This window comes from Patagioenas fasciata, unplaced genomic scaffold (assembly GCF_037038585.1).
Source record: "Patagioenas fasciata isolate bPatFas1 unplaced genomic scaffold, bPatFas1.hap1 Unplaced_5, whole genome shotgun sequence".
In the NCBI taxonomy this organism is placed as follows: domain Eukaryota; kingdom Metazoa; phylum Chordata; class Aves; order Columbiformes; family Columbidae; genus Patagioenas; species Patagioenas fasciata.
The window spans coordinates 1,401,957-1,425,207 of NW_027288767.1; the positions used below are offsets into that span (position 1 = coordinate 1,401,957).

Sequence of the window (23,251 nt, forward strand, 5' to 3'; positions counted from 1 at the left end):
TAACCCACCAACAGGGGTCATGAGATGCACTTGGACCATTTTCCCTGCCCTGGGAGACTGTTGTGACAAAATGAACTTAATGAACTTTTCAAAGGATGGTCCACTGATTAATTACTCCTGTGTATATATGTACATATGTATATATATATATATAGTAGTAGTGATTAATTAGATTGTATTGATAGATTGTATTGATAAGGTTTAAGTATTCAGTGAATGTCATATGATAAGGGGTGGAATGTCCTGGTTTTGTTAAAAACAAGTTTCTCTTTTAGTGAATTTGCCTGTCAGCTAAAGCCTTCATGTCAGCTGCATTTTCCTGGAGAACCCAACACATGTTTTGGTTAAACCCAGCAAGGGAATGCAAACTTATTGATAAGCACGGGTGGACATCTCGCGAGGGGGGCAATGAGAAAACTGATGACTGAGAGACTGACCAACGGTGAATAACATTCCGTTCACGTGAATACTTCATATAAAAGTGGGAGATCACGAGGACCTCGCCCCTTTTCCCTTTTTTTCCTCATGGCCGACATTAGGAGAGGACCTTGCTGGTCGTCCCTGCGAACTGAGGCCAGTGAGAGACTGAATCCAGCTCCGGTTGGCTACAGAGTCTAATCCAGGACTTTGGGTGCTGGCTCTGCAGTTGCTGAGACTTAGAAGATTGGTTTTGTATATTTTGTATTATTTTCTCTATTCTTATTACTAGCATTAGTAAAACATCTTTAACTTTTCCAACTCTCTTCTCTCTGTCCTTCTTCCCCTCCCGATCGCCTGCCCTGAGTGGGAAGGGGGGAGAGGGAGGGGCAAAAGGGGGAAGTGGGGGGGAGAGGAGGTTGACAACACATCTGCCAGGGTTTGATTGTCACCCCGCAATCCTAACCCTCGACAGGCTGGGACAGAGAAAAGGATGAGAAGGAAATAAGGCAAGGCAAGGCAAGGCTAGGCCAAAGGACATTTCCTTGGTTACATATTTTGTACCAGATTCATCTGGAGACGAGGAGGAAAGCCATCTGACCTGATGGATTAGGCCCAATCAAAAACCCCGGCTACTTGAGACACTTAGACTAAGCCTAAAATGCAAAGATCTCTCCATAAGGATGGGTTTTATACTCTACTTCCACAATCTGCTGGCAGTACAAAAGAATAAGCGGCAGATCTCCTTAGGCTGAGTCACGGTGCTTTGCTCCTAAGACCATGCATACCATGGGAATATTTCAGCATTTCTGCTCTGGTTTTCAGTGTATTACACCAAAACACCCACCTGATGACATCATTTCAAGAGCAACAGCAGCAATTTGCAGAATTCAGCTTCTTTGGGGAACTGAGAAATTGCTGAGCTGACACCAAGTCCGGCTGTGTCCCTGTCACCTGCAGAGTGAGAAAAGGAGAGCTGGGTGTGGCAGTCGAGCACCCCATGCAGCCAGACGAGGGCTTAGTGAGAGAGGCTGGGACAGAGAACAGGATGAGAAAGAAATAAGGCAAGGCTGGGCCAAAGGACGTTTCCTTGCTTTATATTTTCTACCACATTCATCTGGAGACGAGCAGGGAAGCCATCAGACCTGATGGATTAGGCCCAGTCAAAAACCCCGGCTACTTGAGACACTTAGACTAAGCCTAAAATGCAAAGATCTCTCCATAAGGATGGGTTTTATACTCTACTTCCACAATCTGCTGGCAGTACAAAAGAATAAGCGGCAGATCTACTTAGGCTGAGTCACGGTGGTTTTGTGCAGAAGGATATGGAACAAAGGGAGAAAGCAAAGGGAGCAGGACAAAGGGAAGGAAGAGGAAAAACTAGTGCTGAGCTGCAGGACTGAAATGGAGGAGGTTTTGCATTTTCTTATGATACAGTTGTATAGGTGGCTTCAAGCCTAGACAACACGATTTCACGTTTTTCTTCTGGAGTTATGCATTTGCTGTTCTTTCTTTCTTCTTGTTCTTTTAGCAGGATCATTTTATCTGAGCATGGCAGTGGCCCTAAAGGCACTTGCTTTGATAGAGCTGTCCAATAAGGTGTTGAACAAGTCCTCGCAGACAGGCAATGATGTAGCATGCTATAGAAATCAGTGCTTCTGTTACTTCGATTAAAGAAGTAATTTCTCTCAATATTCCAAACCAAGATTCTAACAATCCCATGAGTGGACTATCTACACCTGAATTCTCAGCCAATTCTTCTGCTGAAGCTGTGGTTAGACATATATCACCTTTTTCTGCCAACATCGTATCTGGGACCATGTTATTTTCCCATGCCATTCTACTAGTAGCATCTAATTGTTTGGTGATTCATTTAACTGCTTGTCTAGTATAACTTATAAATAAATGTTATTTATCCCGTCTACATTCTTGTTTGTAGTTACCTACCAAAACAAAAAGGACTCAGAACCCGCAGCTAACTTGACTTCTTGCTTTGTGTTCCTTGGGGACTCCTCTGGGGACCCCAATCTAATTGAAATAAACCCTGTCATCAGAGGAAAGCCCTCAACTCCTTTTTCTGTTGCCCTGATGGATCACAGGGTTCAAATGCCAGGGTAAAAGGAATTTCCAATTGTACGACGTCACAGGTACCTTCCCAGTGGGGGATAAAATGGAATGAAGTGTCATCTTCCCACACTACCACCAAAGATCCACTCAAGAAGCATTTGAGGACATATGAGGACCAACTTCCCGTGTCTCTGCACACCTACTCGTGTTCCTAGGAACTTGGTATCATTCCTGCCGCGTCGTGAGAGACAGGCAGTATGATTTTCAATTATTCCTGAAAATGCCAGGGGGATTTTGATATTTTTCCCTGCAAAGCTGGAAACAGTAGGGAGAGAGTATGACACGACTTATTTCTCCATGCCGTAGAGTCTTGGCATAAGGCTAAGACGCACTCCATCCCCTGTCAATCTTCGCTCCACCCCAGAGGGAAGGGTACCACTTGGGCCACAGGCCTTCCTGCTGCACAGGCATAGCAATTGCTCGTTTAGGCTTTGCACCATATATTTGATCCATTCTACCCAGGCATTTGTACCTCCATATATTTTGAACCTTCCCAGGGCATCTTTTCTACTAATGTCTATTTGTGATCCATAAACCCCACTTACTGAATCATCTGCTCTCTGTCTTGCAATTAGCAAAGGGTTGCACTGCAGAGACTCACATCCTGGGAGAGACTGTCCTTTAGATAGGGTCATTTTTCTTTGCAACTCTATAACCGTTCATTGCTCACTGTCCATCCCCTAAACTCTGTGCTCCAAATAACACTGTACCAGGAGGGGCAATGAGAGACAGTAACAAAAACTGTGCACTTCTTTAAATCATCCTTAGACTCAGGCCCCTTGGACACGTTTCTTTTCATAACTCCATTCTCTTTAGCTCTGTACATCCCCACAGTTAAGGATGTGGCAATCATCTACTCAAATTGTTAGGGAACCTTCAGTTTCAGTGACGTTTGTTAAGTAACCCATTTGTAAATTCTACATACACAGGATTAACAATCCCCAAAGGTTTCATTTCATTTTCATCTCTGTATCTTTAGTCGAAGGGGGTCATCAGTTGTCAATACTTGCCACTCGTCATTGTCCTTTGGAGGTTCCATTGGCTCTTTAATCCTTGTCTAATGAGTCCACCCTTTCTCAGCTGGTCGTACCACTGTCTCGGTGAGCAGCAGAACTTGAAATGCTCCTTCCCAATCTGGCTGAAGCTTCCGTTTTTTTCCAGGATTTGACCAGGACCCAGTTTTCAGGCTGAAACTTGTGAGCTGCAAACTCTAAAGGCAGAGTTTGTGCCAGACGGCCTTGTGCCTGAGAGAAGATAGGCAAGACAACCCGAGTATACAGTTTTTGAGAAATAAATCCTTAGTTTCAAACTGTGGAGGTCCACCTGTTATTAAACTTTTGCTACCACTGCTGCTGCGGCAGTGCTCAGGAGGAAAGCTTCTCCCCATCTGGCAAGGTGATCAACCAACACTAGTATGTATTTAATTCGACCAGCTACAGGCAAATCACCTTGAATATTTTGAGATAGTTGTAAACTTGGACCCTGCCCTCCTGCAGGCTGCTTTTTAAGTGCCTTTTTATTTCTTCTTTTACAAACCACCCATCTTTCACAAATTTGCTTGGCTATAGTATAAATTCCCGTATTACGTCACACATTGCTTGTGTTCCCCAATAACTCTCCTGATGTAGAATCGCTAATACCTCCCTCATGATTTGCTTATTTAACATTTCTCTACCATCTGGGAGTACCCATTTCCCACTCTGTTCCCTGGTTCCTAATTCTTGGAGGACTTCTTCTTATTTTTCATCAAAAACTGGAATTTCCTGTGAGGCCAGGACCTCAAGCGTGAGATAACTTACAGTTATCACTTCAGGTTTTAAGGCTGCTTCTCAGGCCATTTCATCTGATAACCAATCTCCCCTGACACAAAAGGAGTTTCCCCTCTGATGTCCCAATGGACATCATGTACTACAGCCACTTCTATTGGTGACATCAGATTATGTAACACTTGTCTAACTAGTTCTTCACAAACCAATTCTTTCCCTTTACTATTCATTAGACCCCATTCTTCCCAGATTTTCCCAAAGGTGTGCACTACTCCAAATGCACATCTAGAACCGTTACAGATGGTACCTTCTTTTCCATCTAACATTTGCAGTGCCTGATTGACAGCGTATAGCTGGCATGTTTGAGCTGACCAGTTATTAGGTAACCTGCCCGTTTCTTATTTCACCACTCACACCTTCAACGATGGCACACCCATTGTGTCTTTTCCCCTGAATTATCCCTGAAGTCCCATCTATGAGGAGGTGCAGCCCATTGTCATCTCTCCTCAGGAAAGCAGCAGGGTTTAATTTCCTGCTTTCTTTCACCAGAAGAGCGGTGACTGCTGCAGTTTGCACACACTCAAGACACTGGCTCTAAGAGCTTAGATAAGTGTGCCACTGGCTGTCGCTTCCCCCCAGCCCACTTGCTGGTGGAGCAGTGTGGGAGGCAGAACAGGCCACCCTGGGCAAGCATTGCTCAACAGTACCAAAAACATCTCTGTATTATCAACACTGGTTTTAGCACGAATCAAAAAACATAGTCCCATACTAGGTACCACAAAGAACATTAACTCCACCCTGGCCAAAACCAACACAAACTTCCAGGTAATAGAATAGCTCTCAAATTTTCTCCTTATCACCCCCCCAGGCAGTAACTGTGCTTCCACACCCAGAGCCTGTAAAACGTTTGTCTCTAATAAATAAGCTGGGGAATCTTCCACTAATATATTCCTTCCCCATACACTTTTAATTCTTATTATCACAGATAGGGCTGGAGCGCCGCTCCCCGCGGCCGCCGTCCTGTCCGCGCCAGAGACCGCCCCGCCGCCATCTCTAGTGAGGGCACAGCGGCCGCGCTCTCCCCGCCCCGCCACAGACACCTCATCAGCCACCGCCCGAACGGCGCCGGTACCCGAGGAGGGGACTCGAAGGACGTTAACTCCCCCTCCTCGGCGGGGTGCGCCGCCCGCTTCCCAAGAGCGGCTCCCAGAGCGACCAGCTCCCCTCCTCCCCGGCGGCACGGGGCACGGCCTCAGTGCGGCGGCTTCACTGCCCGCGCCGAAGATGGCGGCGCGACGGGAGCGGGAAAGCGTGAGGCGCTGCAGGCGTCAGGCTCGGCCCGGGAGCCCCCAGCCGCTCCTGCTCCCACGCACCTCCCCCGTTTGCTTTACATTTGTGTATCGTATATAAATGCAGGGACAAGGAGCAGCGGCACGGAGCAGGCTGCTGGGTACGAGGTGTTCCCTCAGCACACACACCCACACCCCCCCGTCCCGGGCCGGGCCGCTCCGCGCGAAAGGGAAGGTGAGGGAAAAACAAAAACTAAAGGCACAGAGGCGTCCCGGCTGAAGCCGAGCTGTGCTCATCTACCCTTTGAATGACAATTCCAAAGGCACATCCCCACTCACGAAAGCTGGCGGCTCCGCAGGGTCCCCAGCAGACACAACCACCGGCCGGCGGGGCGGGGGGGGCTCTGCCCGGGCAGCTCCCGCAGGGTCCGCAGTCTGAGGACAACGCTCCGCCCGCAGCCCCGCACCGAAACCGCCGGAAGGTCCCACAGCCTCCTTGTCAAGCCCAAGGGAATCCGAGCTCGGCCCGTATACGGTCAGTGCTCCAGAAGCTTCTCCGCTCCCAGGCGTTTCACTAAACGTCTGTCAGCCGAGGGCTGTGGGCGTGACCAGAGCGCCCATCAACCGGAAGTGCCGGGCGCTTTCCTGCGGCTGCAAAGTGCTGCGACATGGGGCTGTGGGCCCCCCGGGGCGGGGCGCGGAGCTGCTGCGTCCCCCCAGTTCTGGGTCCCCCGACCCAGAGCAAAGCGCTCCCCTCCTCCGGCTGCCGACAGTCAGCCCGGCTTCTTGCACAGCCCCCTGGTTACCCCCTCACCCCGTCCCCCCAGTTAGTCCCAGGGGGTGTTTCCCTGTACGTTGCTGCATCCCCCCGCACCTCGCTGCATCCCCTGTACGTTGCTGCATCCCCCCGCACCTCGCTGCATCCCCTGTACGTTGCTGCATCCCACCGCACCTCGCTGCATCCCCCTATGCCTCACTCCATCCCCCACACCTCGTTGCATCCCTCTGCGCCTCACTGCATCCCCCTACTCCTCGCTGCAGCCCCTTGTGCCTCCAACGCTCCCTCGCAGCTCCCTCACCCTCTATCTGCCTGACTTCCCTGACACCCACAGCCCAAGATTTCTGCCTCCGCTCCACTGTCTCTGTTCCTCGGAAGCTTTTGGCAGAGCTCAGGCATGCACACAGCTGAGGAGAGTGGAAATTGCAATGCGTCCCTGCCCTGTATTCCCTGTGGAGAGATGCAAATATTCATGTCCCACACAGAGCTGCTGGCTAAAGTGTAAAACACACCAATCTCCTTCCAAAACAGTCACTGCTTTTCCTTCAAATCACCTCTGCCTAGATAATGGTTGTTTGCTGCTGCCTGACAGAAGACAATGTTAGGTGCTCACAGCAGGGGGGTTCACCCCAGCTGAGGCCAAATCCACAGCCGCCTCTGCTCTCAGCGTCGCGGGGCAGCAAGGCCGAGCATCGCGCTCCCCTCGCAGGCTTTGCACTGGGACCACAGTCACAAGCCACAGCAAGAGCAGAGCAAAGCTCCTCTCAACCCAGCTATGAGTAAGCAATCAAGCGGTATTAAAGAAGCGATGGACAACGTCCTCGGACACACGGTGTGAACTGTGGGGTTGTCCTGTGCAGGGACAGGAGCTGGACTCGATGATCCTTGCGGGTCCCTTCCAGCTCAGGACGTTTTGTGATTCTAAGTGAATTTGTTTGCTGGGGACAGGGGAAGCCCTGAGGGTGCTCAACTCTCAGTTCACCCAGAGCCTCCCAACCAGCTCTAGCCCAGCAGTATGCAATGGGAAGAGGGACCCACGCTTTGAGATTCTCTCAAACCCACTCCCCAGCACTGGAGCTGAACAAAAAGGTCTCCGACAACCAAGCCCAAGCAGGCTCCTACCAGTGGCCGTAGTCCAGGTGCTGCCGGATCAGCGTATGGGGCTGCACTGTCCCGTAAGCGTCCACCTCGGGCATGTTGAGATCATCAATGAAGTACACGAGCTTCTTGGTACCTGGAGGGCCATAATTCCTACCAGCCTTTTTCTCCAGAGGTTTCTCAAGCATACCTGTAGGGAGGCAGAGGTGCAAAGCTCATCTACTGGGAGAGCAACTGCTGCAAAATAAAAATGATTTCTCAGCCCAGCTCAATGCTGTGCTGTGTGTAGCTACAGCGGCCCCTCAAGGAGCTGAGATGTCCCCCAGCTGCAGCTGTATGAGGAGCAGCTGAGGGGCCTGGGGGTTCAGCTGGAGAACAGGAGCTGAGGGGAGACCTTCTGATCTCTGAACTGCCTGAAAGGAGCTTGGAGCCAGGGGGGTCGGGCTCTGCTCCCCAGGAACAAGCGCCAGGAGCAGAGGAAATGGTCTCAAGTTGCACCAGGGGAGGCTGAGGCTGGATCTGGGGAACAATTTCTTCCCCAAAGGGCTGTGGGGCATTGGAACAGGCTGCCCAGGGCAGTGCTGGAGTCACCAGCCCTGGAGGGTTGGACAGACGTGGAGATGAGGTTCTCAGGGACTAGAGTGCTAGAGCTGGGTTACGGTTGGACTCGATGATCCTGAAGGTCTCTTCCAACCAAACTGATTCTATGATTCTACAGTGCAGCTGGGAGCCCTGCAGGGACCCTTGGTCAGCACTTTGGTTTGACTTAAATCAGAAAGCTCTCAACTCTTCCTTCCAAACAAAAATACAACAAACTTCGTCTGCTACAAAACATGTCTACCTCAGAGCAAACAAGAGCTTTTCATGCAAGATAAAGCCTTTTGAATCTCTTCTGCATAATTTTTTAAACGAAATCTTGCTTGCAGAGGTGGCTGTGCCAGAGCAGTGAGCATCCCCTGCTGCCTGCCCCGGCGATGCGGCAACTGCAGCGTGGCCAGGGCAGCAGGCACTGGGCGCTGCGATGGAGAAAGGGAGATGGATGCTGTGGGCACAGAAGCCCACGAGCAAAGCTGCTGGTTTTGTGAATATATGCATCTTTTACCCTGTTAGACAAAAATAGGCGATCTCAGGGCCAAATTCCTGGACATCTTCAGAACAACCAACATGACACTTTTATTTAAATGCATCAAATAATCATAAGTTCCCTGATCTTCTCACCAGCGTTACCCAACCCTCCAGATAATGTGACAAGACTTAATTCCAACACGAGCTGTCAAATTACCACCTAGTTTCAAGTAGGGTCACGCACACGCAAAGGAAAGCACGGAGAGAACAGTTTCGCATTTCAAAGCCTTGGAAGACTTTAATTTGTTTTAGCAGAAGGCTGGGGTCATATGTTGCTCTAGCTCATAAAACGTGGGGAATATTTATAATCCTGGGCTGATATTTAATAAAAATCACCCCACGTCGCTGCACATCATGTTCTATAGGTTATTGATTCCTCTGATTGCAGCCCAGGCAACCTTTACTGTCTCAGTAAGTGGAAAAGCAAACGGAAGCAACGCTCCTCTGCCCAGACCCCGGGTGGGTTTTCTGCCCTGTGCTTACTCGAAGAATTTGTTTCATTAGCAGTTTTGGGTTGGCAACAGACCTATAAGGTGCTATAAAGCAGCACACGGTAAGTAGCAATTCTTTGTAATTAGGGAAGACTGGCAAATGTAAACGGGACTGGGAGCTTTTTTAAGCCATTTATTATCACGTGCAAAAGTTGTTAAGGAAGATTTATATTCCGTTGGTTTGTTTCAGATCACAGACCTTTCAAAACGCTGGGTTTTTCCTGCTTGGGTGCACTGCAGACAGCTCGCCTTGCTCACCACTCAAAACGCAGCTGATTTCTTGTCACAGACAGTTGCTGCACAAAGGAATGGATTGTGCTACGAAAAATGATGAATCTTTCCTCAGCGGAGCCTCTCTCCCCGTTCAATAAAACCACAATATTTGAAATTTCTGGTAGCAAGTTAAATTAAGTGTTTCAAATAAGCATTTAATTTAAATTTAATTAGTCCCTAATTAACATATAAAATCAGCCCTTTTTGAGGTTAAACAAGTATGCAAGAGATTCATCACACTGAAATGCAATTACTGGGGATCAAGTGACATGTTCGTGGAAGTGGTATTTTAATTCAAAGCCGTATCTCACAATAATAATAAGGGGCGGTGTGTCTGTGTGAGATCCTGACACATACTCAAACCAGCACCTCAAAGAAACAGTCTGGACACCTCGTACCTTCTGGTTGGGGAGCAAGGGAGAGGGAAAAAAAGAACCCAAACAAAAAAAACCACAAGATTTATTGCAATTTCTCTGAATGACAGAAGTCAGGGCTACATCTGATGGAGGGGCAGAGGCCCAAGAGGGCACGAAGCAGAGCGAGGCCCAGGGCAAATGCCACAGAATGTGGTATTTAGTCACAATAAACTACAGAAAATCCCCAAACTGGCCCCAGGTTCAGGCAGAGAGAGTGTTGGGCTCCTTTTAACCCCTGTGCACATGGCGCTTCTGGAAGCCACAGGATGCAGGGATGGGTTGAACAACAACTCTGCTTCCCCTAAGGGCTGCATCTTATACATCTCTGCAGCAACAGGCACCTTGTCTAAGGAACTACTGGAACTCAGGTTAGGATCTTTTTTAAGTAAGAAAAAATCCAAAATTACTTTGTGCCCATGTTTTACAAATTTAAAGATGTGCCTGCTGGGGAAAAGAATAAAGCAGCCAAGTGACAAACTACACAAAAAGGGACAAATTAACTCTAAAAAATGAGCAGCAGGGATCCAGGCCAAGCAGTATAAATCATGCTTCTCAATGCAAATCTCACCACCACATCTTCATCCACACACAAGACAACTTGCTCCTCTGTGCAGGGGAAGAAAATCACTGACTCAGCCCACAGCTCATGACCAGGGACACGGTGCCAGGTCTGCCTGTACAAATAACACCTGCACACACTCGCCCATCCAGCTGGAGACAAACGGCTGCACATTCACAGAATCACAGGATCCCAGGCTGGTTGGGCTGAAGGGACCTCTGCAGATCCCCCAGTCCAAGCCCTGCTCACGCAGGGTCACAGAGCAGATCACACAGGTGGGTCCAGGCGGGTTTCAATGTCTCAGAGAAGGAGACTCCACACCCGCTCTGGGCAGCCTGGGCCAGGCTCTGGCACCTCCCAGCAAACAAGTTTCTGCTCATGTTCAGATGGAGCCTCCTGTGTTTCAGTCTGTGCCCGCTGCCCCTCACCCTGGCGTTGGGCACCACTGAACAGACTCTGGTCCATCCTCTGACAGCCACCCTGACATATTGATCCCATTGATCAGATCCCTCTCAGCTTCTCTTCTCCAGCTCAACAGCCCCAGAGCTCTCAGTCTCTCCCCATAAGAAAGAATCTCTAGGTCCCTCAGCATCTTTGTCCCCCACCCAGGCAGCTGGACAGAGAGACAGACAGACAGACAGACAGACAGACAGACAGCTCAGCCCATTTAGCAGCTCAAGGGCATTTTGCAGAGACCCCAACACAGGGAAAAAAGCAAAGGGGCACCTGGGAGGGAGGAGGGAGACTGCAGCCATCACACACTAGCAAGACCCAAAACCCTTCAGACCTGCCCCAGAAAGCTGCCGTGACTCCACGACACAGCCCCAGGTGACACAGCGTGGGCTGAGCCTGTGCTGTCACCTCTGCGAGTGGATCAGTCCCACAGGGCAACTTTAAACTCTGACACCTTCCTTAAAACATCTGCAGTGTCGGGAGCCCAGCAGAGCACAGACAGGGGCTGTGATGCTCATGGCCGTGAGCGTGTTCGCCCCAGGGCCACCTGGCCAGGAAAAACCCACATGGTGAAGGTTAAAACCTTGGTCTCACTGGTGCTGGTCCTGTAGAGGGAGTAAAGGGATTTCAGGACACTTGGGTCAGACCAAACTCCATAAAGGAAGTTATTTTGGTTTACAGTGACCCACAGCTGTTGTTCAACTCAAAACAAGCAAGGTTGTTTCATTCCTGATTAATAAATACATGTAGAAAATTATCCTCTCTCTTTAGGTCAACTGAAAGTGAAAATACCATTCCAAAATGAGTCACTTTTCAACAATTCCCTCTTTCTCTTCATCTGTGAAAAGACTACACAGCAGAACTGACCTTATCCTGGTCTCAAACTTCATCTTTCACTGATGTGCCAAAATCCTCATCAAAGATATTCTCATGGGCTTCCCCAGGTCAGAGCCTCCCAGGGTCAGCAGCCGTGTCCCCTGGGGCGGTGGGATGTGGCACCCGCTCCGTGGGAGCACACGGGGCTGCATCAGGATGCGGGGGACAGCCCAGGAACCAGCAGCACCTGCACATCCCCATTAGCACTGTCCTCACTGACAACTGGGATGCAATTCCCATCATTGCACTCTGAGGACAGCTTAGATCCCAGCCAAGCAACCCATTCTATTCAGCACGGGCTTAAATTCAAGCGTATTAAAGACACACCTCAAGTCAAGTACGAGCTGTGTGCTGTAGAGAACAGCAGCAGATTTAAGTGTGTGCTTTGCACAGCCCTGAACCAGAGTCGTGGTGTTCAGAATTCAATCCCTCATGTTGGGAAATGCCATTTTCCATAAAACCAGGAGTCTGCGGACCAGTGAGTTTCACAGTGGGATTTAAGAGTCAGTGGGTGCCAGTGCAGTGCCCACAGTGCACACCCAGCTCCAAACCCCGACGGACACCCCAGGAATTTGGTGACCTGCCAGGCAGAAGTCCCACATCTCAGCCATTGTCTTACCTTGCAGCATGGCAGAGGTGGTGTAGTAGTTAAACGGGACCTTCTTCACCACATAGGCGTCTGTATCCAGTGAGCAGAGCTTGTCCCCCACCAGCACAGACTTCCCCGTGCCGGCGTTGCCCACCAGCATCACGGGGCGCCGGCGCTCCAGGAGCCTGTCCATGAAGTACCGCACACGGACCGTCTCGGTGGTGGGCACCAGGCAAGCCTGAGAGGGGCAAAACGAGCAGGTAAGTGTACCCATCTGTGGCACCACCCCACTGCCATGTTCTGAGGAGACATCAAACTGGGAGAGCCAGGAATGAGTGCGGTGACCTGAGTTTCTAGATGGCGCTAGGAAGGGAACAATACACTGCTACCAACCATTCAAGTCAAACTATCTGTACAGACGAAACAATGACAGCGGGATGCTGAGAGCAACATCTGGATCTCCCCGCAAACACACATTTTGCTAAAATGGTAACAACTTTTACAAGTCATCTGCTCACTGTGGCACCTCTAAAAGGAAAGAAAGGCATAGCTGGCAAACGCAATTCACTACCTGCAGCAACTCTCATTTTTCGTCCAAATCATATAAACAACCCTATTTTCAGCCACGCAGAATGACGAGATGGTGTCTCAGGGACTTTGTCACTACGTTGTCCCACATCCTGCTTCTCTCTGCAGGCCAAACGCACCTCCATCCCGCACCCTGGGCACACCAGCCCTGGCTCATAGGTGTCTCTGAGCCTGCGCCTCATGTACATCACTCAGCTCTGGAAGATGGATCGAGGATGAGTCTTCACAGTCAAAGTACAGTAAAGAAAGATGGGTAATTGAGTTGTACTTCATAAAGAATGTGTCAAGGGTTTTGATTGTGGGGTGACAATACAACCATGGCAGATGTGTTGTTAGCCCCCTCTCCCCCACCTTCAGCCCCTCTCTCTCCCCCATTCCCACTCAGGACAGGTGATTGGGAGGGAAAGAAGGATAGATAGAAGAGAATTGGAAAAATTAAAAATGTTTTACTAATGCTACTAATAAGAATAGAGAAAATAATACAAAATATACAAAACCAATCTTGAAAGCCCCAGCAACTGCAGAGCTGGCACCTGAAGTCCTGGACTGGACTCTGCAGCCAACCGGAGCTGGATTCAGTCTGTCATGAGGCCTCAGTTCGCAGGGACGACCAGCAAGGTCCTCTCCTAATCTCGGCCATAAGCAAAATGGACGAGATCCTCGCGATCTCCCACTTTTATATGAAGTATTCACCTGAATGGGATGTTATACTCTGTTTGTCAGTTTCTTGGTCACCTGTTTCTCATTGCCCCTCTCGCGAGATGCGAATCTGTCCTTATCAATAACCTCACATTCCATTGCTATGTTTACCAAAACATGGATCTGGTTCTCCAGGAAAACGCAGCTGATATGAAGGTTTTACCTGACAGGCAAATTCACTAAAAGAGAAACTTGTTTTTAACAAAACCAGGACGGAATGCCATTCTTATTATGAAGTGCTTGACCTCGAATGAGACTTCAATTGAAATGCCTGCATACAGTCACTAAAATGCATGTGCTCTTCCCAGACAAAACACGTGCAAGGTTCACATACCTGTAAGGGCATTTCTGGATCAAATTCAAACTGAGGAATAAGTTTAGACCAAGGTTCAAACTTCTTCGTTTCTGGATCAATGTAGAAGTCAAAGACTGTGCCCTGAGAGGGAAACTTGATAGTCTTGAATTCTGCCACCCACCACTTGCTGAACTCCACTCTGTAGTCCACAAGCTATAAGACAAAAAGTGGAGAAAATACACTAATCTGGATCAATTAATTAGTAATGGAGAATGTTATCTATCCCAGTCCACCAGAGCGGGATTAGTCCTTAAAATATATTCCACAGCATAAAGTTCTTATCATTTTTCCTGCTATTAAGCCTAATTTTTCATTTTCTTCATTTCTGCTCATCAGTCCTATTTATTCATCTAAATAATTCATCCTCTGTGTTGATCACTCTTGGTATGTCTGAGACTAGATAGATGGATCAATTTGAAAAAGAGAAATACGTGCCTATGACTAAACAGACCACTTGATTGATTCTTGGTGCCTACTTCTTCCAACAGACAAGGACACAACATCCGTCTACATCTGTGCTCATGGTCAGTCACAGCATGCATACCAAAGCCTTTCCTCATCAATCACACCACTCTATTCAGAGTGAGTTGCTGTCTTCTGGCTTCTTTTCAAGCCACAACGTTTCAGACAAGCAGGACTGCAGACACCAGCGTACCAAAGCAGCAGCGAGGGTCTGCCCCTTTGACCCCGCCGTGATTCTGCGCTGCCACATTCCCCTCAAAGCACCCGTTTCCTTGCTTTTCCCCATTGTATCTTTCTACACATGGAGATTTTGGAGCATCTGAATTTTTTCAACTGGGGTGACAGTTTTGCTTTAGATGCTGGGTCAGGACTCACAAAATGTGCTTAGTCCCCTCCTCTGCCCTAGGTCTCCTGTATGACATTGGGCCAGCCATTCTGCCCAAACACCTTCCCATGTGGACAATGGGAACTGGAGAGAGGTGGAGGGGAGGAGGAGAGGAAAACTGCTGTGAGAAAGATGTTTGTGAAATACCGGACGCATCATTTAGCCCGTTTTAACAGCACAGTTTGTTCCTGGGGTGTCTGCGGGTCTCTCCTCCCCATAGCCATACAATGTGGGGTCACCAACACATTGTCCATAGGCTGCTCGGCCTCCATAAGGAAACCTGGGTTTGTTGCTGAACTGAACCAAGTGTCCTCCATAAAGCCTCCTGAGCCACAGTCCCTCAAAAGACCAGTGGATTTGAAAAACACATTAACAGTATCCACGATTTTGCAGACTCATGCTATTCAGAGAGGCAGAATCCCTGTAATTCTCCATTCTCCTGTTGTTATAACTCCTCAGCAGCGGCAGCAGAGTCGCCCGCAGTGGAGCGGGACGTGCGTGGCTGCTAAAAGCTTTCCCACAAGGGTGCCCTTACCCCGCACAGCCAGACCGCCTGCAAGCGCGCTGTGCCGCGCTGCCCGCCCTCCCTGACCCCGCGGTTAAATGGAGCCACTCCAGCCCCAGCTCTATTGCCAGAACGGTGTGGAATTCAAACCACTTCCTTAATAAAAACCCCATATGGATTACCGCTAATTTCAGAGCCAGGAAATGGCAAATCTATCATCTGTTTTTATACAGGGGCCCCGCTACCCACCAACAAGCACCGAGTAGTGGGAAGCCTCCCAGACTGTTTCTCCTGACATTTCGGCCGCGAAAGGTCAGCGCGAAGGGCACCTTCGGTGGAAAGCAATAAACAGATTTTATATTGGATCATTTTTCATCAGGCTCCCCATTGCTCGGACTGCTGTATCCTCGCACTCTCAGCTCTGACATTTACAGAGCATCGCGGGCAGTAACGCACAGCCAGGCTCCCGGCGGAGCCTCCCGGAGGGTCGCTGTGCCTGCAGCTGCTCCTGCAGCCCACCCAGAGCCACTACCGCAGGCAGGAGCCCGGCCCGATGCACCCGAGACTGACTGTGCGGCATGGGGAACACAGCGGCCAGCTGCCACAGCACCGCACACCAGCATACTTGCGCTTGTACTGCTGAAGCAAAGACAAGTAGTGCTTCCCAGGCTTTATTGTGTTTTGTTTTGTTTCTTTAAGTCATCCTAGACTGGCAACACTAAGGCTGAGTATTTCCCAGCTGGCACATGGGAAATGGAGGCTCCACAAGGACCAAGGAAGCTGGTCTCGCACAGGTCATTCAATGGTCACAAGGTGTGATGGCACCAAGTGAGCACCCAGCTGAGCTTGAGCTGTGTTGTTCAGCACTTCCTGAAGCATCTGATCCTTGGCATGGAGCAAATCTGAAGAGACCAGCAGACACTCTAGGTCTGGCGTTAAGGTACATGAAAACACACAAAGAGACCCCTGGGAGCACTTGAGCAGCCATCAAGAACGGCAGTGCCTCCACCCGAGCTGGGGAGGGGTGTCTGGTGTTACATTCGTGGAGAGACCTCCCGCATAGTCCAGACAACACAGAGTTTGACACAAGCCCAGCGGAGATCAGACGTGGATCTCCAAGCCCTTGACAGCAGTGCAGTGTGGGCAGACCCAGACATCAGGACTACACACTTTAGATCTGAGGATAAGGCGTCCTCTGACTAGGGGATGCAACCACCCAAGAGCAGGTGTGCCCCTGTGGCCACGAAAGTCAATGGCACCTGGGGTGCGTTAGGAAAAGTATGACCAGCAGGTCAAGGGAGGTTGTTCCTCCGGCTCTGCTCTGCCCTGGTGACAAAACACCGGCTGGTTTGTGTTATGTAGCACGTCTACCTGTGCAGTCAGAAGGCTGAAAGACTGCTCCACTGATACATCCATCTGATAAATCAGTCTTAATTTGATCACATTATGCACATCCACAGGCTTCTATAAGTTAACCTTATGTTTCTCCCCAGTGAAATGCATCTGCATAAGCAAACATCCCTCCACCTTTACCACTGACCCCTCAGCTGTTCTCCGGTGGTGTTACACCCTGGATAACGAGGCCTTTCGTAAAAGGAATTGTTGTGTTTCTAGTTTATTATCACCTATATGAGAGCCCCAGGAAAACAGCATTACTGGCATAGCACTATGTTTCAGAAAGTATGAAGAAATCAAAACAACACAAAACCACACAAACAAACTGTGTGAAAGATGCTGAAGAGGCATCTTCCGTCTTACCTGATCTCGAAACATTGATCCACCAAAGGCCCAGACGGCAGCAAAGACAAAGTAAAGTTCATAAAGCTCCTTGGGACAGTCAGGAGGTGTGTTCTCCTCTGCCAGGAGACATTCAAGGAGGTAGCACAACATCTGAACCATACTCTGTTCAGGAATGGGAATAATCTTCTTAAATCTAAGGGATGGAAATTAGAAAGCAATACGTCCATCACAACCCAGGAAGACTAGAAATGCTCTTTCAGAACACTGGCATTCTGCTTGTCAGCGGTACGTGTCCTATTCCCAGGTACAATAAAGAGAACACCCATTCTCACACTCAGACCCGCTGGCACCGGCACATACACAAGTAATAACAATAATCAGAAGTTTCAAGCATTTTAAAACTTTGATCTTCTTGAAAGAAGCAGAATGGAAGACTTGCTAAAGGCAATGATTTCCTGCGAGCACGATGAGTTCAAAAGCGGTCAAATAGAGGAGTAATAAAATAAACCCTTTCATCTTGCCATTTTACATTCATTTAAGCTACACTTACAGAATTCCAAACTAATATTGTAGCTGCACTGAAGTCCTCCATAAAGTAATTATAGCTATTTGAAAGGTTGGTTCTACGATTTCTGAATTAAGCAAGCTACCAAAACACTCAGCTCAGGGTTGCCTGCAGCTAATCCCGTGGATTTCACGCTCTGAGACAATGTTCAGCAAACAGAATGGGAAACGTCCGATTGACTTTGCTACCAACAGTCAAAACCAACTTGGTCCCACAGAGAGAAGTTCCCTAGCACAATGTTTAAGTCCTGATTCCAGACCCTTCTGACACATCCCCCTTTTGGCTGACATCTCCCATGCTCACTGATTTTTCTTTTGTTTTTAAAGGAAAGTGCAACTATAGGAAGCAAGTAGAGGATGGGAGATGCTCCCTTAAGTTTTCTGGGACTCTGCTTTGGCCAGTCCTCACCACAGTATGAGAAAGAGAATGGTTTCACATGATGATAAGCAAGAACCACATGACTTCCCTGTGGACACTGCTTTAAAGCCAAATCAAGCCAAGAAGCACTAGGACCCTTCCAAATACCCAAGTTCTTAATGAAAAATAACTTGTGGAGTGGGCTCAGGTCTAGCCTGACACATCAGGAGGCTGAAAAGCTTTCTCTTTGGGATCTGCCGGAATTATTTTCCAAGAGATAGAGAGTTGATACAGGAAATACAATAAAAATCAAATCAAAATCAGATGAAAACCAGATCTGACCAACACGATACAGGCAGGAGCGTCACTTTGCCCACCTCGCCCTGCTGGTTCTCTGAGCTTAAGCCAATGATGCTCAGGGCTTCCAGGGGCAAGGAGGATCATGTGCAGCACAACCCAGCGCAGCACAGCTGGGCTGGACAGTGGCAGGTATCCCCATGCCCTCACCACGGGTGACACAATCACTCATCAGATGGTACCTTGTTCTGAGGGTGTCCAGGCAAATGGGCAGGTACTTATCAAACAAAATGGTCAGGTTGGCTCTTTCGGACTGGATCTCTCACCTGTCGATCCAGCTGCTCACTGGAGGATTCCAGCCCAGATCCGACGGGTTGATGTACAGGATCCCTTTAGGCCCAGGGTAAGAGAGAACATATAGTAAAGACATAGCAGAAACTGTTCCTTTCTTCCAGCAGAGTTTACCAGGTACTTTCACACAACTAAAACCCTATCAAATATGACGGGACGTCCCATTACCTGCCCCCTTTTCCTGCCCCACTGCAGAGTAGAAACATGAACAGTGAAGAAACTTCACCCTTGAAACCACGGCGCTTTTCATGACCTTGCCCTAAATTCAGAACATTGTCTTGTCTGAGCAGTTTCATTGCTCTGGGCCCCATTTCCCCATGTGTAAAACTAGGGGACACCTCCATTCCCTTCTCCCATACTTCATGCACTTCTTCAGAAGATCAAGAACTCTTTGAGACAGATACTGTCCTTCTCCTCATAAAGTCCATCCAAAGGGCTTTGCACAACAGGAGCACTCAGCAACGCTGAAGCCATGATCACCCACCAACAGTCAGAGTGCTCTGGGTAAATCTCCAGGATGATGACAGCTCCACATGTGCATTTGGGGTCAGGATCCTCAGTTTGTCTGTCAGAAACCTGCCCTGTCCACCCACGGCCGCTGTGATCTCAGGTTGGGTACTTGCAACAGGAGTCAAGTTGGCCAACAGAAGACTGGTTAATGGCACTAGATCCTCCTGGGTTCACGGCAAATCCCAGTGCGGAGCTCAGGCCAGGACTCACCCGCTCGGGACACGGTTGCTGGGGTGGCTGTGCGCAGGTGGCTGATCTCAAACACCAACCGCATCGTTGGGTTCAGAGGGATTCTCTCATTGCTCGCCAGGGTCAGCACCTGCACTGGGCAGACAGACAGACAGACAGAATGACATCTTCCCCAGGAACAGGAATGAAAAGCATTCAGCACTTTGCACTAAAAAGCTTGGTTGCTGCCAGCACAGTTCCTTGAGGGAATGCAGCTGATTTCCGGCAGGTAGTAGAACTGTCTTCCATGACTCAAAGGAACAGCGCTCCCTTCGAGCGGCGGAAAAAGGTGTGGAATTATGACCCCACCCTATTTTTGAAGGGCCTGGAGTTACAATCAGGACATCTGTGATTATCCATGAGCCCAGTTCCAGGAAGGGAAATTACAATGAAACCATGATTTGAGCTATTTCCCCTCATGCACCATTTTCTATATGTGATATTGTTTGGTGTATCTGAAGAAACACAACCGCATTATTCTAGGAGGTGTTATTTCAGCATCTGCATTTTTAGGCTGAACCATGCCACGCAGTCAAAGAATATCTCCTTCTTTAACTTATATTCATTACCTTATTATCATCCATCACAGTATTAAGAGACTCAATCCACATTGGATCAATATCTCCATCTAGTACCATCCACTTGGGACCGTCATGCGTGATGTTGGCCAGCTCTCGCATGATTGATGAAAACAGGCCTGGGAGGGTGACAGGAAGATGGTGATGAACACTGAACTTGACACCTGCTCTAACGGTTTTCTCCAGCAACACAGTAAAAATTACTCTAATTAATGCTTTCCTCTCAAACATGCAAAACTCTATGTGCCTATACGTAAATATTACTATATCACAATACGGTTCTAGTTTGCTTTAAAGTGAAAAAAGGGTTATCAGTTATCACTACTGAAAACGATTGCAGACCTACGCACGAGCTTCATTCCCACCGAGAATCATAAGGGATAAGAAAAATGTAGAGTAGCTACTCAAAGGCAAAAGGCGGCATGAGTTATACAATGCAGAGAAAACCACCTGAATATGCCTAGGAAATCCTTATAAATATTTTTTTGTGGCTCAAAGTATATCAGGGCAATCAAGATGCATTAAACGCTGGGTCATGGCTTCAGTGAGACTGAGGGGAGAACAAGCACAGAATGACATTGAATGACAGAACAAAATGTTGGTAAAATCAAGGAGAGAGAGGATACAGAGTCTCAAGGGGAGTAAATAATGAATGTTAAGAAGACCACGAAGGCTGGGAATAGAGCAGCAGCACTGCAGAGCAAATGAAAACTCCACAAAACTACTGCTCTCCTCTACGTGTGAAAATACCTCGGGAGATGCTGGTCTTCATGAGAAAACATCAGGCAAACATTAAAAAAAAGCCTCTCTTCCAGTGAATTGTGACAAGAACTCTTTTTTTTTTTCTTTTTTTCTCCAGGACAAGCTATTTCTTTGTGATCCAGATCAGGAACAGCTAGTGGCACCATCTGACTGAAGACAAAGCTTGTGCTCAGCAAATGCAGAACGGCTCACCTGGAACAGGTGTGTGATCCCGAGACTGGGTCAACAAAAATAACGCTTCAGCGCCTCTGCCTCCAGCCAGTTCCTTACGTGTTGGACACACGCCTGGGGAACCACTCCGACATTATTAGCATCAGAAACAGTTGCTGTCTCAGGGCATCAGGGCTTCCCTCGGATACACCGCGGCAGCGGGGAGAGGAAAGCGCCTCTGTCCTGACCTTGTGCATCCACAGCACACGGCTCTCTTGGGGTTTAAAAGAAGAGTTTTGTTCTGCAAAGAACACTTTTGGGATTCCCATATGGGACCTTTTACCACCTAACATGTAGGACCTTTTCAACTTCTGATAATGTGACAGGATAAAACTGGGGAGCGGAAAAGCAGGGGCTGATCTGTAAGGGAACAGGTCACCTCTTGCTAGGCTGTGGTGGAGATTGCCTTGCTGGTCTTTGACAACATGAAACAACATTTTCAGGAATGGTTACTGCAGAAAATATCTGCCTTGAAAGCTCAGGGAGGAGTGCCACTATTTCATTTAAACCATCGCAGGCCAGAAACCACTGGACAGTCACCTGTAAAATGTCCCTCCTGCTGTTCGGTGTCACCGCTGCCCTCGATCTGCAGCCACTGCTGCAGCCAGTCTGCACAGTTCAGGCTGTACCCTGCACGTCCCTCTGCCACTTTGATTTAGGCTCCCTAATTACAATTAGAAAGAAATTAACCTGGCATTGGAGCAAAGCAGGGGGTCGGGAAGGGTCCATGGCGGGGCCAGGGGAGGTGGGTGGCAGCTCATCTGCTGCTGTGGATGATCCATGGTAATGTCTTCCCTCACCTCCCCCACACCTCCCAAACCCGCCGCACACGTAAATCGAAGCTGCCTTTATGTATCAGTCACAACCCAACATTTCCACTCCAGATTTTCTGTAATCTTCCAGCAAGTCTGAAATGTTCCTCAGGAGTAAGCAGGATCAACAGCTTGGCAAACGCTGGTGTGCTACAGAGATCGGGCAGCCATACTGAGTGGAAAAACTGACGTTAAGGCTGCTGTGCGTGCTATCAGCAATGAAAACCTGGGGATGGGACATTTTTTGGGGTCCCAGTGCACACCACAGTGCAGGAGGGACATCTCTTCCATCACTGGTCCAGCCAACTCCCAAAAACTGCCTGCCCCACTTAGGAACTGGTAAGTGTTGGTATTAATGGGCATTAAAATTATTCTTAGGGCAATAGGATCAAGTAGGCTTATGCTATATTTCCCATTTGAAGATCAAAGAGCTAAAACATCCTGTGTATCCTTTCAACAACAAACTGTCATGTGGCTGTAGGCAGCAGACAAGCACCTGGGCTCTCAGACCTGCACATGAAGAACCAGTCACCCTGCTGCTGCTCGGGAAATTCATTAAAAATACCCGTCTTTATCTACATATTTCAGACATGAAATGACCTTTACCGTCTTTCCATTCTCTTGTTGCTGGGTTAATGATGCCAAAGAGCTCATCATTGGTGACTGCCTTGGGGTTGAGGTCTGTCCAGACAGGACGTCGCTTCATTATCTGGTAAGTCCTGTTCAGGGATCTCATCACCTGAGACTTGCCCGTGCCCGCGTTACCCACCACGAAGACAGAGTGCCGGACCGTCAGCAACTCCTCCAGCTGCACCACCTGAGAAAAACACTCCCAAATTTTAGACAAAGATGCCAAACTGAAGTTCAGGTCTATAAAATAGGTCCCACTGGGCCACCTCTTTAGAAAGACGTGACCCTGAGACACAAGCAGATTTGACAATTGAGTTTGGTCCAGCCACTCTAATCACAATGGGTGAAATCCTCAGCCTGCAGATAAACTTTCAGCGCTGTTTATACTTGACAACCACCACCTGATGAGGCCCTGCTCTCCAGGGGCTACACTTTCATGAGCCTACAAAAGTTGGCCCCTTTGGAAGCCCAGAGACTGATCCAGTGCTGACTTCAGGAGCAGGTGCAACTGCCTCAGACCCAGCACAGCTGACTGCCCTCCAGCGAGATCTGCCTGCAAGGACAATGCTGTGCAGAGCTCTCTTTGTAGAAGCAAAGCTGTTTGAGAAAACCCAAATGATTTGATGGCGATGTGGGTGTAGCAGAAGATCTCTTGGTCTTACTTTGAGCACAAAGTTGTCCTCAGCCTGCAGCCGGAGGTCCAGCACAGCCTGCCTCACAAACGACTCAAAATTCAGGTCACGCTTCCGAGGCACATCCAGTGCAGGGAATAGATCCCAATCAGCCCCATAAACACCGGCACATCATCCGTCACAATCTTGGGGATGTTGAAGTCACGAAGAGAGCGCATCAGAACCTGGTCTTCGGGTCGCTCTGGGTCATCTCGCTTGAGGGAGCCAGCAACAACTAGCACTGACTTAATGGCACGCAAGCCCCAGTCGTAGTGATCCTACACCAGAG

General features: G+C 48.8%; 1 pseudogene; it reads right to left on the bottom strand.

Moving 5' to 3' along the window:
- Nucleotides 1-664: 664 nt before the first annotated feature.
- LOC139826886 (dynein axonemal heavy chain 9-like) overlaps nucleotides 665-23,251 on the bottom strand; it is a 59,722-nt pseudogene continuing 37,135 nt past the window's right edge.